Below are 19904 nucleotides of genomic sequence, written 5' to 3'. Positions count from 1 at the left end.
ATTAGCAGATTACTGAACATGGTGCCTTTGGCTACTAATATTGTTTGTCTCTCTGGTATGTGTTTAGGAGTTATTCTCCAGAGCTATTCTGACTTTAGCTGAAAAAATTCAGTCCCCTCCTGGGAACATTGTTTATTTACTTTCACTGTGTCATCCATTATTCCAAGGACTTTAGAACCATTAGGGAGATGGATATTGCATGTTCTTCTATGGCAAAGAAATTAATTCTAATAGAGGGGATGTCACTTTTTATTCTGTTCATTGAAGGCTGGAATGTTCCACCAACTTCACTGACAGCTTTCACAAGCCCATCCTTTAAGATAATGGATAAAATGCAACATTTTATTGAAGGAGGATTCATTTTTTAGTGCAGCATGAATGTACTAGATCATTCATGTTTGCAATACAAATGTGTGGTCAAGGAGGTGGGGGATATATTATGATGTTTTTATGTTCACTCTTTAGTAAATTTTAAACTTTTTTCTCTTCCTCCTTACTAGTACAAATATGGAAGAGGACTTTTTTTTTAATTGGGGTATAGTTGCTTTATAATACTGTGTTGCTTTCTGCTGTACAACAATGTGAACCAGCTATATATATACATACATTCCCTCTCTCTTGGACCTCCCTCCCACTCACCCCCCACCCACCCATCTATTTTGATCACAGCATGAAATCCAGGAAAAACCTTGGGTAGCTAAAGTATGTACCATACAGAGGTATTGTGAGGATTACATATTGCAAAGATTGGGAAAGTGCTTTTAAAAAATTGTGAAGCACTTCATAAATACTAGGTATAGCAATGGTTATTTGCAGGCCAAGTACACCATGTTGGCCTTTGCTCCAACTTTTGAAGAGGTCACTTGCCATAACAGAGTGAATGATGATACCGAGGGTGAAGATGAAGGACAAAAACCTAGGACAAGAGAAGTATATCTGCTAAAATCATTATGCTTAGAGGAGGAAGAATCTCTCTCTTTTTTTTTTTTTTGCAGGGGGTGAGGGCTAGTAGAGTTGTTTTGACACCTATATAGACTCTTTTTTTGGTTAGACACCTATATAGACTCTTCATCACCCCATGGAGCCAAGAAGTGAATACGTGTTTAAATTTGCCTCATTTGTCGTGCTCTTCTTTCATGCTATTGAGTCAGCATGATGCAAAGGAAATGGCCTGCACGTCAAGGGAATTGAGTGTGAGTTGTCAGAGCCAAGTGAAGCACCATATCAGCAGCACTGGAAAAGCTGCTTATTTATTTTTTCATCTAAGAAGAGGTATTTAAGGAAATTCGTTTTTAAAAAGTTGACAAATATATAGCAATTAAGACGGTCTTAGCACTATGTGCAATATAGTTATTCATTTATTTCAGTGTATATTACAATAAATATAATTAGTCTATAAAGCATATAACCTTGTGAATATCACTGCTAAGTGAAAATAAGTAAGAAATTAAACTGTTCAATAAATAAGAATACTAAGGGGATACAGATATGGCATAAATTACAAAGAGAGGACATTTGAGAAATGCTGGGCTAGGTGATCTGTAATTTTATCTGAAATCCTAATACTTAAAGTACATAGCTTCTTAAGGAAGACTCCAAGGTCAGTGGCAACCATTACAAGGGTACCTCTCTGTTTCTATGGGTTTCTGGACCGGATTAGGCCACAGGTGCTCTTCTGTATAGCATCAGTCACTCCAGAAATTGCGGGATGCTTTTTGATGACAGGATAAGAAAGAGGAAAGTTGAATCTAGTGCTAGGCCAGAGCAGCGGCACACTTCAAGGGTACAGAGAATTCAGGGGCTGCTGACCCTCCCTGGTCAACTGGCCACATCTTTTCCATTGCATTATATCTGCACACAAGGCTGCCTGTTGTCATTTCACTCATCCACTGGGTTCTCAAAAGTCCAACCATTCCATTCTGGAAGAAGGGATATGTAAAGGCTGCTTAATGACATCTTCCTTTGCTTCTTTCTTGTGCTATTCTAATAGCCAAATATTTTAGGAAGTCTCTATTTGCAGAATAGAATTCTTAAACCTTTTTGGGTACCACGTATAGGAGGATTTTGACCAACCGTGAGACTTTTTGCAGGCTGTCTTGAGTGTCTGATTGTACTGCTTTATTATTTGGTGTGAGAAAGCAGTGAGACCATTGTCTCCTGCTGAATCTGTGAAAGAAATGAGAGAGACACACACTGGGTTGCAGTCTATTAGTCAATAGTAATCAAGTATTTTATAGAACTCTTACCAAAAGTAACAAAGTTACTTGTATCCAATACTTTTTGAAACATGGAATTGAATAACTCCTTGTTTTGCTCTTTTTATTGGATCCATCAAGCCCATTAGCAGCCATTAAGGCTTCGGGTTCTAGTTCAAAATTGCCCTTTTAATATTCCTCAAATGAGACACAAGCAGAACAAAAAGTGAGAAAAGATGTATATTTTTCTCAGAATTAGAGCAGAAGATCTGCCTGTGACCACTGGTTAGGCTAGTGGTAAGAGGGTGAACACAGTACCCAGCAGTTTAGATACTCTGCTTGTCAGCAGTCAGATAACCTGCCAAGAATAGAGTGGGATTAGTCATTTCTTTCGGAGAAGGCAATGGCACCCCACTCCAGTACTCTTGCCTTGCAAATCCCATGGATGGAGGAGCCTGGTAGGCTGCAGTCCATGGGGTCGCTAAGAGTCGGACACGACTGAGCGACTTCACTTTGACTTTTCACTTTCATGCATTGGAGAAGGAAATGGCAACCCACTCCAGTGTTCTTGCCTGGAGAATCCCAGGGACAGAGGAGCCTGGTGGGCTGCCGTCTGTGGGGTCGCACAGAGTCAGACATGACTGAAGTGACTTAGCAGAAGCAGTAGCAGTCATTTCTTTTGGTTTTGAGAAAAGATGGCAAATGTTTTTGTTGTCAAGGAAAGCTCTTTCACAGACTGACACATTAAGTTATTGCCTTTATCCATTTGAAACCCAATAGTGCAGGAAAGATTGTATAGTGTGGTGGTTAAAGAGAATGCAGTCAGGTTTTTGTGCTTAGTTGCTCAGTCGTGTCCAACTCTTTGTGACCCCAAGGACTGTAGCCCACCAGGCTTCTCTGTCCATGGGGATTCTCCATGCAAGAATAGTGGCGTGGTAGCCATGCCCTCCTCCAGGAGATCTTCCCAACCTGGGGATCGAACTGAGGTCTCCGGCATTGGAGGCATATTCTTTACCTTCTGAGCCACCAGGGAAACCCAGGAATACTGGAGTGGGTAGCCTATCCCTTCTCCAGAGGATCTTCCTGACCCAGAAATCAAACCAGTGTCTCCTGCATTGCAGGTGGATTCTTTACCAGCTGAGCTACCAGGGAAGCCCCTAGTCAAATTGACCTTCCTTCAAATCTTGGCTCTGCTAGTTGATAGTCATGTAGCCTGGGTTATGTGTATCTCCTTGATGCCCTTGTAAGATGGATATGATAAAAGTATATAACTCAGACGTTTGCTATGAGAATCAAATGAGGAATTAGATGCCTTTTACGTACCACTATTGCATCTTATTAATTTCATTTTTTACTCCAGCTTCTGGGCAGTTTGTGTACTGATAATTTTCACTTCTTACTTAGGGGGTTCTCTGATGCCTCAGATATGGAGAACCAGTGGAACTTAGTAGGTATCATCTGTACAAGCTTGGAGGGATAGACATCACTATGCTGTTGACAAATGGTTCTATGATCCATTTCAGGTTAGCATTTTACATATGTTTTCAGACAAGGGTCAATATTCTTTTCTCTTTTATAGGATAAGGTCTTCGACTTTCCTATTCTCTTTAAAAATTGTTTAGCTGTTTCAGGACTTTTGCATGCTTATAATCATTTTAGAATCAATTTGCTAAGTTTTATAAAATCTCAAATTTTGATCAGATTGGTTATGCTTTTAAGAAAAATTTTGTGTAGTCAACATTATTTATTTTTTCTTACTGTATTTTTAGGTTATATTCCCTCCTAGAAATCTCCTTTTTTGAAAATTATATTTACCAATGTTTTCTTTTAGTAATTTATTTTTTTACAGACATATTGTACATATATGGATATCTAGATATTTTAATAAATTATGACCTAGCTGTCTCAATACCATTCATGTAAAAATCCCCTTTTCTTTTTGATTTGAAATTCATCTATTGAGTTATCATATATTTTTACATTTTTCTATTTTTTCTTTTAAATTGAGGTACCATTAGTTTATAACACTAAATAATTTTCATGTGTACAGCACTATATTTCTCCTCTTGTGTGTGTTATCATGTGTATACCACCAACAATTTTATTTCCCCTTTTTAATTGACCCCTTTTTCCCATTTCAGCTTGTTCTCAAGCTCCTTCCTTTCTGGTAACCACAACTCTGGTCTCTGTATCTATGTGTTTGTTTTTGTTTGGTTCAATTTATTCTTTTATTTTGCTATTTATTTTTAAAATATTTCACATATGAGTGAAATCATGTGGTATTTGTCTTTTTCCATCTGACTTACTTCACTTAGCAACACACTCTTTAGATTCACCTCTGTTGTTGCAAATGACAAGAAGGTTTTATTTTTCCTGTGTGAGTAGCATTCCACTGTGCATATATACAGCATCCTTATCTACTCATCCATCGATGAGCACTCAGGTTGTTTCTGTATCTTGGCTATAGTAAATAATGCTGCCATGTATTATTGTAGATAATATAGCATTATCATATCTTTTTGAATCACTGTTCTCATATTCTTTGAATAAATATCCAGAAGTGGAATAACTAGAAATGGCAAGCCACTCCAGTGTTCCTGCCTGGAGAATCCCAGGGGCGGGGGAGCCCGGTGGGCTGCTGTCTATGGGGTCGCATAGAGTCGGACACGACTGAAGTGACTTAGCAGCATGATAGTTCTAGTTTATCTTTTTCATGTCTGTTCATAATTGCTTTATATATTTAGGTACTCCTATGTTAGGTCCATATGTGTTAATAACCATATCTTCTTGCTGAATTATTCCCTTTATCATTATATACTATTCATCTTTTTCTCTTGTTATGTTTTTTGGCTTAGAGTATATTTTTTCTGGTAGGAGTACAGCTACTCCAGCATTCTTTTGGCTGCCTTTTGCTTCAAGTATCATCTTCCATCCCTGTACTTTGAATCTATGTTTGTCTTTAGAAATCAGGTGAATCTTCTGGAGGCAAAGTATATTTGGGCCTTATTATTTTTTTAATCCAATCAGCCACTGTGTGTCTTTTGCTGAATTAAATTCATTTGCACTTAGGGTGATTATTGATAAATGAGGTGTTAGCACTGCCATTTTTTGTTTTGTGGTTGCTTTATATCTTTATTGTTTCTTTTTTCCCCTGGGTTTCTGTCTGCTTAGTTTGGATTTCTGTGATTTAAAAAAAAATCCTTCTTTTTTTCATATTTCATGCCCCTGCTCTAGACTTTTCTTTCATAGTTACTGTGAGATGTGTATAAATGTCTGTTAGATAAAATAGTCCTTTTTTCTGCTGATAGTATCTTATCTTCTTTTACCCATACAGGTTCATCCTTTTCCTTTTCCCTTTCTGCTTTTGTTTCCAATTACTGCTTTTTATGTTGTGATTTTGTTACCAAGTATCCATAGTTACTTTCCCTGCTTTTTGTTCCCTTTAAACTTTACGCTATAATTGAGTGTTTCACAACCTATTCTAATATAGAGTTGCAATTTTCTGATTCTTGTCATCACCTTCTCAAAGTTCTGTGTGTTTTAGCTTTCATTTCAGCATTTCTTGTAAGGCAGGTCTATTGGTGATAAAGTCCCTTCATGTTTGTTTGTCTGGGAAAGCCTTTATTTCATCCTTCATATCTGAATGATAACTTTTCTTGATGGAGTATTCTTTGATGAATGTTTTTAATCTTTCAAAATTTTGAATGTCATTTCCACCATCTCCTGGTCTGTTGAATTTTTGCTGAGAAGTCTTCTGATAGCCTAATGAGAACCCTTTGTGGGTTACTGTCTTTTTTTCATCTCCTGGCTACCTTTAAAATTCTTTGTCACTGACTTTTGACAGTTTTAATATAATGTATCTTGGAGAAGGTCTTTTCCATTGAAGTAATTAGACATTCTCTTAGCTTCATGGTCTTGTGTATCCAATTATTTCCCCAGTTTGGGAAATTCACAGCTATTGTTTCTTTAAATAAACTCTGCTCCCTTCTCCTTCTCTTCTCCTTCAGGCATATCCATTATCCTTATGAGTCAGATAGTTCCTAATGGAGTTAGATAGTTATCATAAAATTTCTTTTGTTAGCTATTAGTTTTTTTCTTTTCTTCTGCCCGTGTTATTTCTAGAATTCTATCTTCAAGCTTGATAATTCTCTCTTCCATAAGTTCTGCTCTATTTCCAAAATTTCCTAATGAGGTCTTCATCTCATTTGCTGAATTCTTCCACTCCTGAATTATGTTCATTTGGTTCTTTTTTAGAGTTTCGATTTCTTTGGTGAAATATTCCTTCTGTTCATTAGTTTTATTCCTAAGCTCAGTGAACTGAATTTGAGTTTTCTTGAAGCTTGCCAAATTTCTTCATGATAGCTTCTTTCTCAGATTGCGATATCCCATGACTTAAGCTAGGGTTTCTGCAAAACTATCATTTTCTTTTTGTGACACTTTTCATGGTGCTTGATTGTTCTTTAGCCGGTTCATTTGAAGTAGTGAACACCTTTTAAACAATTTAACGTTAGTATTTAGAATTTTTTAAAAAATTTTCAGTAGGTGGCACTATAGCACAAATGTTTGATTTCTCTTACCTGAGTTGCCTCTGGCTACATTTGCGCATTCACAGTTTCCACCCTCTGCTGCCTGTACTAGAGGAGCAATCTAGTGCACTTGCGGCTGTTCGTTTCTCTGGGATAGCTGGTGACTTGATGCTGCAGGTGTTACTGCTGTTGCTGGGACAGTGGACACACATCTGGGCTGCCTGGGTGGGGAGTGAGAGGTTGGGAGGGGGACTAGGATCACTCGTTGGCTCCTCTGAAGCTGGAGGGATGGGGTTACAGGTCCCACCAGAAGTGAAGTTGAATTTGTAATTGAAAAAAATACTCGCAGCAAGCAAAAGCCCAGGACTAGTTTGCCTGGGGGATTCTACCAAACATATAAGGAAGAGTTAATGCCTATCCTTTCAAACTGTTTCAAAAAATTGAAGAGGATTGGATCCTCCCAAATTGATTCCAAGAGGCACCTTTACCTGATAACGAAAACCAGACAAACACTTAAAAAAAAAAAAAAAAAAAAAAAAGAATTACAGACCAATGTATTTGAATATTGATGTAAAAATCCTCAACAAAAATGTTAGCAAACTGAACCAATAATGTATAAAATGGGTCACACACTTTGATCCATTTGGTTTTATTCTGGGATCACAAGGATGGTTCAACATGCATGAATCAATTAATGTGTTACTGCCAGGGAGCTAGGATTACAGGCACCCTGTCTGTTGCTCTCCCACTTCTACCTCTTAATGTGTGTTCCAGTCCACCCACTTTTAGATATACAGATGTGTGGAACGCATAGCACCCTGATATACTGAGCAGAGGAATCTTTACGTTATGAATGTTTTACTGGTTGCACATTTGAAGGGGAGAGACAAAGGGAATATCTTGGGTCACCATGATGCTGATGTTACTTCCTGCTGCTGCTGCTGCTGCTAATAAGTCGCTTCAGTCGTGTCCGACTCTGTGTGACCCTGTGGACTGCAGCCTACCAGGCTCCTCCGTCCATGGGATTTTCCAGGCAAGAGTACTGGAGTGGGGTGCCATTGCCTTCTCCGATGTTACTTCCTACTTCATTTAATTTCTTAGGTATATCATGGCCCCTAAGTGTTTTAATGTTTGGAAATAATATGTAACTTTTGATGATCTACTGCCTTGATTTGTTTCATTGCTGCTTTACCTGACAGGTGTTACACTTCTAGTTTATTAAGACCTCATTGCTGTTCAGCAAAAAGTTTTTTTTCCTTTTTAGATAAAGAATATCCCTTTTGATTTATGCATTGGTGTGATTTTCTTACAACAAAAGCACAGATAAAGGCTAGTCATTGTATACCATGTCTTGATCATAAATGAATCACCCATAGTGTTTGCAATTAATTAGTGTTTGCTGAAAGGTAAGGGATGGTTTATGAAGACAGCTTCACTTAGGATATTGGGACATTATTGCTGAAAGGGAGAAGGAAAACTATAATTTCTAGGCTTTTATAGTGGTAGGCACCATGCCAGGCATTTTAGTGGCTTATTTAATTTAATCCTTACAATTGATCTGTAAAATGGCAATATTAGTACTGTTTTACAGATAACATTACAGACCAAGACATGCACAATAAGAAACATGCCTTAGGTCTAAAGAAGATCTTAGCTTGGACTGAAATCTGAAATCCGTAGTAGTTAGTATTCCAGCCAGTTTAGAGAACATGTAGAACAACTTCTAAGAAATTTTTATTAGAAATGAACTTAGAGTTGAGTTTCTTGCTCAATTTTGTGAATTCATGGCAGATCCAGGATGGAAATCCATTCTTCTAGTTCTTAGTTTTTTATAATTTTTATGTTGTCTATTTTACCCAGGAAATTAGAGCACAGATTCACTGCCTGATTTTTTTAATGCAGCTTCATCATTTACTGGATATGTGATCTTGAAAGTCTATTAAAATAGAGATATAGACAGACTCTATCTCTTAGAGATATTGCAACTAAATACATGTAAAGAGCTTATGCATGTTAGAAGTGCTCAGTTATGAGTAAATTTTGCTACTGATGGTAACCCTAGGACTACATTCTGTCTCTTTTATTATCAATGTCATATGACAAGACCAAATCGGCTATCACTCTTCAATACACTGGCATTCATTTAATTCCGTTATTATCTTTTATATGGGCTTCCCTGGTGGCTCAGAGGTTAAAGCATCTGCCTCCAATGCGGGAGACCCGGGTTCAATCCCTGGGTCGCGAAATGTTTTGTCTCTTGTTTATCATTTTATCAAAGTTATAATGAGAAGATGAAAAAAATATTTAGAACCCATGTTGATACAAGGCAGGTTATATAGGCATTTTAGAGAATTCCTGAAATCATGATACTTGACACAAGTCACCCACCAACTTTCTGCCTGAGGCTTACAGTGGGATAAAGGAAGTCAGTGTTTAAAGATCAGGTCCCATATAGTCAGGAGCAGACATGGTTAGAACCATGTGATCTAGTGACTGAAGAGAAAATATCAGAATAGTAAGCTACTTTGGGATGCGAGTTTACAGGTCTAGAAGAGTCCATGTATGAAGCAGTAGTAACAGGAAAACGGCTGTGACTTCGTATTTGTATTAGGACGAGGGCCAATTTGATCCATATATTTAAGGAATTTGGGAAATCCTCTAAAAGATTTAGGGAACTATGTTTATTTTATTTATTTATTTATTTTAAATTTTATTTTATTTTTAAACTTTGCATAATTGTATTAGTTTTGCCAAATATCAAAATGAATCCACCACAGGTATACATGTGTTCCCCATCCTGAACCCTTCTCCCTCCTCCCTCCCCATACCATCCCTCTGGGTCATCCCAGTGCATCAGCCCCACGCATCCAGTATCGTGCATCGAACCTGGACTGGCGACTCGTTTCATACATGATATTATACATGTTTCAATGCCATTCTCCCAAATCTTCCCACCCTCTCCCTCTCCCACAGAGTCCATAAGACTGTTCTGTACATCAGTGTCTCTTTTGCTGTCTTGTATACAGGATTATTGTTACTATCTTTCTAAATTCCATATATATGCGTTAGTATACTGTATTGGTGTTTTTCTTTCTGGCTTACTTCACTCTAACTATGTTTAAATCTTGACCTTGGTACTGATTAATCTTATTCCTTTGGACAATACAAGTTTACACAGTTTTTCAAAACAGTAGCTATTATTCACATGTGAGTATTTAAATTTATATTCATTAAAATAATCAGTTTTTCTGTTGCATTAACCACACATGTTCATTAATTAACTGAAACTAATGGCTACTGTATTTAACAATGCAGAGTAACATTTCCATCTTTATAGAAAGTGCTATTTGATAGCACTGGAAATTTTCTGTAAAATAAGAGGGTGGACTCAGTTGCTTCTCCTAGTCGAATGTTCTAACACTTGTGTGATGGCAACTTACACTGGGATAGGTGACTTTGGTTATATTATACTATAATCTCCATGAAGATTCCAGTAACAGTTGCAAGTAAAACATGAATTATCTGTTAAGGACCCTGCAGTGTCACCAACAGCCCCTGCCTTTTGCCTTTATCCACCCCCCTTCTTCCTTTTCCTCCTCCATGTCATTTTCTTTTCTCTCCCTTCCTTTATTTATTTTTTTATCTTTAAAGAAAATGGCCATTTGTCCGGAACCATAAAGGTGAGTCAGCACATTCCATAGGCAGCAGGGGGCTGGCTTTGTAAAGGTGACATTATCTGCCACTCTTAACATGGTGGAGATAACCCAGACGGGCTAGATTATGTGCTGAAACAGATGGATCCCAAACACTCTCTCAACAGTTGAAGACAACAGGTTTATTTCTTGCTCAGGTTCGCTATCTGTTGAGGCCCCATGTGGGTTTTGCTTTGGGTAGTCCTTACTCCTAGATCCAGGCTCATAGAGCAAATAGTTCTTCACTGTGGCAAAGAGAAAAAAAGGAGTGAGTCGTTGTGTCCTGGCATTAAAGTTTCTTCCCAAGGGTGCCACATAACCCATACTCACATTTCCTTGGCCAAGGTTAATTCATGGCCATGTATAACCTCCAGAGTGTAGGAAATACAATGCTGCAATGTCCCTGAGAAGCAAACTGAAAAAAGTTGATGGAAAGTATGAGTGACTACCACAATATTTACGGTCAATACCCAATAAAAATACTACCAGTGGGGCTAACAGGGGAGGATCAGACACTTCAGGGGCAGTAACCAAGTGACACCATGACTGTGAATCATAGCCTTCATGCCCATTTTCCTGCACATTGTTGGTACATAGAAATGCTTGATCCAGTTGCCAGATCTCCTCCTCTTCTTCTTCAGGAGAAGCTGTAAATATATATTGTTATGTGAAGTATCTTTAAAATATTGGGTCACCGTTTATAAACACTGTGGGGCTCAAAGAATGTACAGTACAGCCAGATGGAGTTTGTGGCTCCTGAACTTTGGGATCCAAGGCAGATGAAAGCAGATATTGGAGAGACAGTGGCATGGGAGAAAGGAGACCTGGATGCTGGTCCTAGTAAAGCTGTGAGAAGGGGGACCCTTTCCAGGGCCTGAGAATGGGCTCTTATATACCACTCAGAAATGAATTGTCCAAGGAGATCCACATGCTGACAAAGCAGGAGCCTTTACTGGAAAGGAGTGCCTGGGCGGAGAGCAGGAGGGTAAGAGAACCCAGGAGGACTGCTCTCCCATGTTGCTCAGTCTCAGGTTTCATGGTTAAGGGATTAGTTTCTAGGTTGTCTCTGGCCAGTCATTCTGACTCAGGGTCTGTCCTGGTGGCGCACACATCACTCAGCCAAGATGGATTCCAGCAAGAAGGATTTGGGGAGGTCAATGGGACATATGGATTGACATCTTCTTTTGACCTTTCCCAGATTCCTTCCCATTGGTGGTGGCTTGTTAGTTCTGTGCTTCTTATCAGGACTTCCTGTTGAAAAGTAATCATGCATATAGTTACTGTGGATGCCCTGCCAGGTGGATGATATCCATCAGTGGTTCTCCTAACAGTTTTATGATGAACTATCTGGGTGACATTGAGTGAGGCACTTACTCTCTCCTCATTTATAAAACAGGTAGGTAACAAGCTAAATATTTAGCACTGGTTCCAGCAGTTTTAGCAGCTACCTTGGGTCATGGACAAAGTTGTTTCTCCATCACTTTGCACCTGATAGTGTAATTTGATACAAATTAAACCCTGATTCCTTTCTTCATTCTGCTAGGCACTGAGGCAGGGACCAGCAATCTCAGAGATTCAGGTTTCATAGTTAATGTCAGTGCCCTAGAAGATACGATCTCTAAAGTCCCCCTTTTTTTTTTAAACAGAAAAATAGTGATCCTTTGTAATGTATCTTGAAAGGTAGAGTTATTGATAAATTAAGAGCTTTGACTTTGGCATTATACAGATATGGGTTTAAATTGTGCTCTACTAGTTACTAAGCATATCACTTGACCTGATCTCATCACTTGTTCTCTGATGCAGATTTTTCATCCATAAAGATGCAATAATAGAAAAGGAAATGGCATTTACTTCATAAAGCTGTTGGGAAAGTTAAATAAGATAATATATATAAAATGCCTACTATTTAAGTTTTTTGACAGACTATTCCTACCGTTGTGCCCTAACTTCTTTCCCTACCAACCTTCTTCCACATGTGCTACTTCTGAAACCTAATCATGTGATCCCATAGCCTTCACTGAGATTGTGCTCAACATGTGACAGAAGAAACTGTTAACTTTTTCACTTTGTCTTTTTCTGATCAGATCTTATTGAAATTTGATTTTTGCCTTTGAAATTAGGAACTCAGTAAAGGGGATGACTTTAGGGGTATTCTTAGATTTGTCTTATATGAAGTTTTATTTTAAAAATTATATCTGTACTGACTAAATGGGACATTCTTTGTGCAACAAGTCTGATAAGAACGTGGAATAAATGCTTTGATGCCATCAATGTGAATCCTGTTGGCATAGTTATAACTTAGTGAAGGCCAGCAAAGTCGTTCTTTTGGACTTTGTGTCTCCAAGTTAGAAAATTTGAAACATGTTGGCAATTAGCAAAGTAAATATTTCTTGAAATTTATTGAAGTTGTGTTTTTCTTGTGATGAATTTGGAGACCTGCGGGTACCAAGGCTAATTGGAATCATTTCATCTTCAAAGTACATTAGCCTTGATTTAAAGCTCTGAAGACTCTCTGAAATTTAAACTAGTGTGGCATCATTTTATAGAGTATTTATCTATGTTATCATTTCAAGGATCAGAGATCATTGCATAATTGAGTTGCCAGAAAATAATTAAATATGTCATATCTATGGTCCTAGACAGTTTATTTTTACTGGAAAAGATTCATGTGTTAAGTTGTATTTGAGTTAAACCTCTTTAACTGTCTATTACAAACACCATATGATTCTGAAACTACTTATTTAAAAGATGATTTTGGGTTCTTGTTTTTCTAATTTTTTTATTTTTATTTTTTATCATGAACACTCTACTCATCTGTTAAAACATTTGGCTTTTATTACACTCACTTTGTGGAGAAAACCTACTTTGTTTCTCAAAGGCAAAATTGAGCTGTATTTTTTTTCCTTCAAGTAGATCCTGTCATAAATGCTGGTTATTAAATTCAAAAGGAACATTTACTTTTCTGGAATTAAGTAAAATTTTAGCTCTACTTTATTGGCGCTGTTGCAAAAAAGACAAAATCTGCATCTTTTATAGAAGCACTATATATATATATTTTTAAAGGCTTACTATAACTTTCCCCCTGATTTAAACATTATAAATGCCCCTTGTAAATATGTAGACATATCATAGTACCCTACCATGCAGAAATAATATTGATTTTTTTTCTTAAACTTTTTTTTTTTTGGAGTGACTTTTTGAAGTACGACTTTTTTTTTCTCTTTCCTACACATACAGAAGCATAAAAATTACAGACCCAAATAATTCTAAATTACTTGTAACAGTTTAAAATAGGGGCATTTTTATGTGGTCGTATTTTATTCTGTTTTTTAAAATGTCTAGATTCCTAGTTACAGAGAACATTTGCTGGTGAAAACTATAATACTTGTTTAAATCTTGAGGAATAAATTTTAGCTAATGCATTGCTTTGCCTTTTACCTGCCTTAGCTTTCAGTCTTTTAGAGTGTAGGCAGGGAAAAGAGAAGACACTGATCACCTAAGTTAGTTTTTCTGTGAGCCCTGGGCTGCTGGGGTGGAGAAAAAATATTAATCACCAAGGGTAACAAGAAAAATAACACCTGTAATATTTCTGTAGCTTTTCTAAATTAGACAATGACTTTAAGCTCTTAATATACCAATAAATTGAGCTCTAGTATCACTGCAGATGGTGACTGCAGCCACGAAATTAAAAGATGCTTGCTCCTTGGAAGAAAAGCTATGACCAATCTATACAGCATATTAAAAAGCAGATACATTACTTTGCCAACAAAAGTCTGTCTAGTCAAAGCTATGGTTTTTCCAGTAATCATGAATGGATATGAAAGTTGGACTGTAAAGAAAGCTGAGCACTGAAGAATTGATGTTTTTGAACTCTGGTGGTGGAGAAGACTCTTGAGAGTCCCTTGGACTGCAAGGAGATCCAACCAGTCCATCCTAAAGGAAATCAATCCTGAATATTCATTGGAAAGACTGATGCTGAAGCTGAAACTCTAATACTTTGGCCACTTGATGTGAAGAGCTGACTCATTTGAAAAGACCCTGATGCTGGGAAAGATTGAAGGCAGGAGGAGAAGGGGATGATGGAGGATGAGATGGTAGGATGGCATAACTGACTCAATAGATAAAGAGTTTGAGCCATCTCCAGGAGTTGGTGATGGACAGGGAAGCCTGGCCTGATGCAGTCCAAGGGGTCACAAAGAATTGGATACAACTGAGTGACGGAACTGAACTAAAACCAATAAAATGGCAGCCATATCTTAATTGAAGTAAAAATAGTTAACCATGCTAAAAACATAGTCTTGAATCCAGCTGTCCAAGATTCATACTGTCTTTCCAGAAACAGAGTGTACATAAAGTTTCAGTTTTCCTTCACCAGATTGCTTCTTCATTCTTGAAGAAATTCCAGATTCAGTACCCATATTGCTAGTGTGTTCGTTTATGTTTAGAGCACTCATTTTGTGTGGATTTGAACTGTTTGATCCCTGTTCCTTCTAGGATCAAATAGGTGGCTTCAAAGCATGATAGGAATAATATTATCACTGATATCTTTGTAGCTTAAAAATCTATAGAATCTAATGTAGTAGACCTAAAGAAAATGAACCCCAGGGGCTGGCATGACACTATGCAGAGTTTCACTGAACTCGTTGAGGGAGCAAGAGAACACCTTCCTGTTGTTGGCTGGTGGGTGGTTACACCATTCACACTTTTCTTTTTTAGAGCACCTTTCCAACCTGCTGACCTGACTAACTCAACTCTTGGCCTGGTGCAAAGTAAGTGCCTAGGATACATCATTTAATTGCTTGAATGTTATTAGGAACTTGACTCGCTGCATTCACTGATAATATCAGTTCCTTTCATGTCCCAGGTTAGGAGGAGACAGAGAAATGAGGACTACAATTAAGTTTATAATGTTAAATTCTATTTCATGGCCTCATGGTAGAAACGTCTCCTTGCAGACTGCTGGGCAATCTTCCCAGTTCCTCTGCTTGATTTCCAAGGGGCGAAAGCCAGGAATGATTTTGCTTTGACAATTCTCTAATGAGCCTTTGCATCATCTTTCCAGCTGCCTTGTACTTAGTGGAAGTGATCAAAACACCTACAGAAAGTTTACATATCCAAAGGGTCTTCAGATTTCCACTCTGACATAGGTTACATTGAAAATAGGTTTGGCTCTTCCCTACACTCCAATTTCTTACAATATTCCTCTAAATAGGTAGTAAACTCTTAAGTTCTTCATTTCTTACTTTACACAACCCCTACAAAGCAACAAATTTCTTTTTATATGAACACAGGAATGAATGAGGGAGTTATTGTTCAAAAGAAATCTATAGAATGAGATGCACGATGCCTGTCTGAGAAAGCACAGGAAGCCTTTTCTGAAAGGATGTGGGGGAAAGATATAAAGCTAGAAAAGTCTGGAGTACTTTCAAGGAGTGAAAGTTATCCATTTTTGACTGAGGGTAGAGTATATTAGTGAAGAAAAGACTGGAAAATTTTGTTTGCTATATATTTTCACAACTTTAGTTTAGCTATATATATATATATGTAAAATTGTCCAGAATTGACTTTTATATTTTACCATCACTACTTATAAACTAGAATTCATGTAGTCTAATCTTAGCATGGAGTCAAGTAACAGCAATCTAGTAAGGAAAAATGAAATACCTATATCAGTTAATTAATCAAACCTGTTTAAAACTATAGCAGCAATAACAATGACAAACATGAATGCTCAACACAGTTTCTTAAAATTTCTAAAGGTGCTTCTCTTAATTCCTAACATTCTTAAATTCCTGGTTATCTTCTTGAAAGGTTCCATGTTGCCTTCCTATTTTCCTCCTACAGTTGAACCCTCTCCTCTCTCTTTCTGGTTCCCACCGCTGCTTTTACTTGTGTAGACTACCTTAGCCTCTGAATCTAAAGGTTTCCTTTTCTCTCTCCCTATTTCTGGGATTTAAAACATCTTGAATCTGGCCCAGCAGAAGACTCCTTACCCCTTGGCAGGGGTGAGGCAGAAAAAGCAAGCCTGCTTTCTTCTCTTCTCTTCACCACACGAAGAATTAAGAATGATGTGCTGAAAATGAAGACATGTGGTATTTTGTATCAGAGGACCAGGGCTGAAGTCAGTAATTCCAGTTCTTTCTAACTGGGTTACCTTGGGCACATGGATTAAATGAACCATACGTTGGGTTCCTCGTCTGTTAAATGGGGATGGTAGTTATACTAACTTCACAGTGAGGAGGGGTTATGTGTGTGTTCACTTACAAAGAGCCACATAAATGATAGTTATTGATCTTTAAACTTTTTTTTTAGATGATTGACAGAGTCAGTTCATCAGGTTCATCTGGGAAGAAAGTTGTCCTCATTTTCTCTTGAGGTGCTGTCCTCACGTTTCCAGTGTTCTGCAGCACTCCTGCTCAATCCAAATGAGGACGTATGAGGGAACGTATGGGAACGTATGAGGACTCTGGGCTGCCTGAACACTGTCTCTCTTCTGGGCCCTTGGTAACACTTTAATCTTGAGGGTTTTCCCATCCAAGACACATTGTTTACTTTAATGCTTTATTTGTCCTCTTTGTAACACTGCCACTACTGCTTCTTGAGATGCCTTCACATCATTTTGTTAAGTTAAAGGCTCTTTTCCCACTTAAAGTTAAGCTTGTGCTACCACTGAAAACAACCTTACACTGTCCCTTTTCTTTCAGCTCAATCTAAGATAGTTTAAATCAATGATGTATCCAAGTCCATTCAGGCTGCCGTAACAAAATACCATAGACTGGATAGTTTGTAAACAATAAATTTTATTTCTTATAGTTCTGAAGTCTGGAAATCCCAGATCAGGATGATCAGATAGGGTCCCTCTGCAGTGTAGCTGACTTCTCCTTGCATCCTCACAAGGTGGAAGGGGCTTGTGAGCTCTGTGGGGATGTCTGAAGAGCATTCATATCATTTATTCTCTTTCATTCATCACGAAGACCCCACCACCTAATACCATCATCTGAGGGGTTTGAATTTGAACATAAGAATTTTGTGGGGACACAAATATTAAGACCATAGCAACTCTGACTTAAAAAAATGCAGATGGAAACCCTTTCAGCTTCTCTTGTGAGGAGTACCAGCTGGAGTCGTCAGACTATTAAACTTACTGCTTTTCATCTGTTTCCTGGTAAAGGGCCATTTAGGCTTGAGGAACTGTATTTTAAATAGGTTCAGAGTACATCTTGTGCCCTCTGACATCTATGTTAACAAGGTCAAAATCAAACTAATAGCCAGGAAATGCTCATAATGGGGCTAAAAGTGACTTAACCTCTGACCTGATGCATTAATTGTTATTATCTGTGTCTTAGTCATAGTTTTATCTATTAACTATTTCCCAAGGAAAAGACCTGTTTTGAGTCAATAGAATGGTTAAACCCATACCACTGATGTCATTATTCCTTAATCATTGAGATTCTAATTTAATTTATGTACTACTTTAGCTCAGGAAATTAACTGAATCAATTTGTTTTAGACACATAATTGTAAAGTACAGATGTGTAGGAAGTCTTTTGAATTAAAAAGAACATTACCTGACTTCATCCCATTTGTGATACTTGGCATTTTATTAATATTGTAGATATGAAATCTGATTACCAAGACAGAAGTCACATTAAGTGGATGATATAAGCCTTTGATGAGGAGCACATCAGAGTAACCATGGACCCCATCTCTCCATGAGGGGGAGTGACTTGTCCTAGGCTGCCCACAGGTGGCATCTGGATGCCAGGCCATGAGGACAAGTCGCTGCTTAAAGCTCTTACCTACTTGCTGACAGTAGTTATTAGCTTACTGCAGGGACTTCTGTTCTGAAAACAGGCTTCCCTTGTACAGCATGCCCAGGGAATGCTGTAGTTTCAGGACTGGTTGTCAGGGGTGGGAGTAGGCGAGTCCCAGACATACATGACACTCTGCAGTTCATCATGCTTCTGTGAAGAGAACGCTGCATTGTAGGAGTGTGCGGCTTAAATATTTTGGTTGGGATAGCCCTTGGCGAGGTCTGAGAAGAAAATCATTTGAAAAGTATTCTTATTTTTTTTTTTTTTGTTTTTGTTTGGAAGGAATTTTTTTTTATTTTATTTTATTTTTAAACTTTACATAACTGTATTAGTTTTGCCAAATATCAAAATGTATCAGGGAACACATGTATACCTGTGGCGGATACATTTTGAAAAGTATTCTTAAATACGAGTATGATCTTTCTTGTTCCTACAGTTCCTGCCCCACTCCCAATCATGGACTTTAGAATCGATCTGACTTGTAACTTGTTTTCTAGTTAAACCTATTAATAGCTGTGTGACATAGGGCTTAGAGTGTTACAATTCTGAGCCCAGTTCACTTATTCAAAATGGAGCTCTGGTGTGTGTGTGTTAAATAAGATAACAAGTCTAAACTATGGCCTGAAACTCAGGAGGTACTCAATATATGCAGTCTCTTTCCACCTTTAATTAATCTCATTCTTAGCGATTGGCTCAGTTTGACCCTGCAAAACTGTTTGTAACGTATTTGTTGTAAGCAGTGTGTTTTCTAGGATACTGACAATGCGAATAACAGGAGCTCTGAATCAAAGTACCATTTATACAAGATTAGAAAGGGACAGACTCAGAGCTGAGGGGAAATAGATTAATTTCAGCTTCAATTTTTATAACTTTATTGGTGTGACATAGTACAAATGGGCTGTCAAGGCTAACAAATTAAGTGTTTGTGTCTGGGGACAGATTTTAGATCGCATCTCTCTCTCTGTCTCATTAGCTTTCATCCCCTCCTCCACTCCTATATCTAATTCAGTATGGGTTGTAGATGTTTGGCTGCCATTTTTTTTTTTTTTTTTAATTTGCCATTTCTCTCTTTGGAGAAAAGTATTTCTCCTAAGTTTAAAGACTATGAAGTGAGGTACAGAGATGTGAAATATCTCAAAAGTGATGAAAATGACAAAGCATTGAATAAATTGATTTTTAAAGACAGTCTAAAGGAGCTCTGATTATTGAATCTCAGGATAAGAGTTTAAAGGTGATAGAAAATGTAACAAACCTGCAATAATTTATATACATATGTCAGTAAATAGCTGTTTTCTATTTCTCTTCAAACGGAGAGGAAAGGGGCTTCTTTTCAAAACTAACAGTCATTTGGATGCAACTTTAAAATGCAGCTCTTGCCTATAATGGGTAGCAGATACTGGAATTCAGCTAACAAATTAGCTTGTGAAATTTCTTCCTCAAAAGAATTTTGTTAAAAATAAGATTCACAGCTTTTCTGATGTGAATGAAGAGTATCCTGCTCAGTGGCAAATGAGATGGCCTTTTTTTTTTCCCTACGACCCACGGAGGAACCATCTAGGTACAACTGGATTCAAACTAGGCTCTTCTTTTAACTAGTTTAATTGTCTGTAGCTTATGTGAAATTTAATTTGACAAAAGGGTTAAGCTGGTAAAGAGTTTCAAACCTACTTATCAAAT

General features: G+C 37.7%; 1 long non-coding RNA gene across 5 annotated transcripts in view; it reads left to right on the top strand.

The window, feature by feature from the left end:
• Positions 1-19904, top strand: part of LOC123335099 — a 459666-nt gene that overhangs the window by 401474 nt on the left and 38288 nt on the right. The window lies entirely within an intron of this gene.

The sequence above is a fragment of the Bubalus bubalis genome, chromosome 9 (genome assembly GCF_019923935.1).
Source record: "Bubalus bubalis isolate 160015118507 breed Murrah chromosome 9, NDDB_SH_1, whole genome shotgun sequence".
Classification (NCBI taxonomy): domain Eukaryota; kingdom Metazoa; phylum Chordata; class Mammalia; order Artiodactyla; family Bovidae; genus Bubalus; species Bubalus bubalis.
Note: the sequence above shows the minus strand (reverse complement) of the source record. Positions and strands in the feature narration are given on the sequence as shown.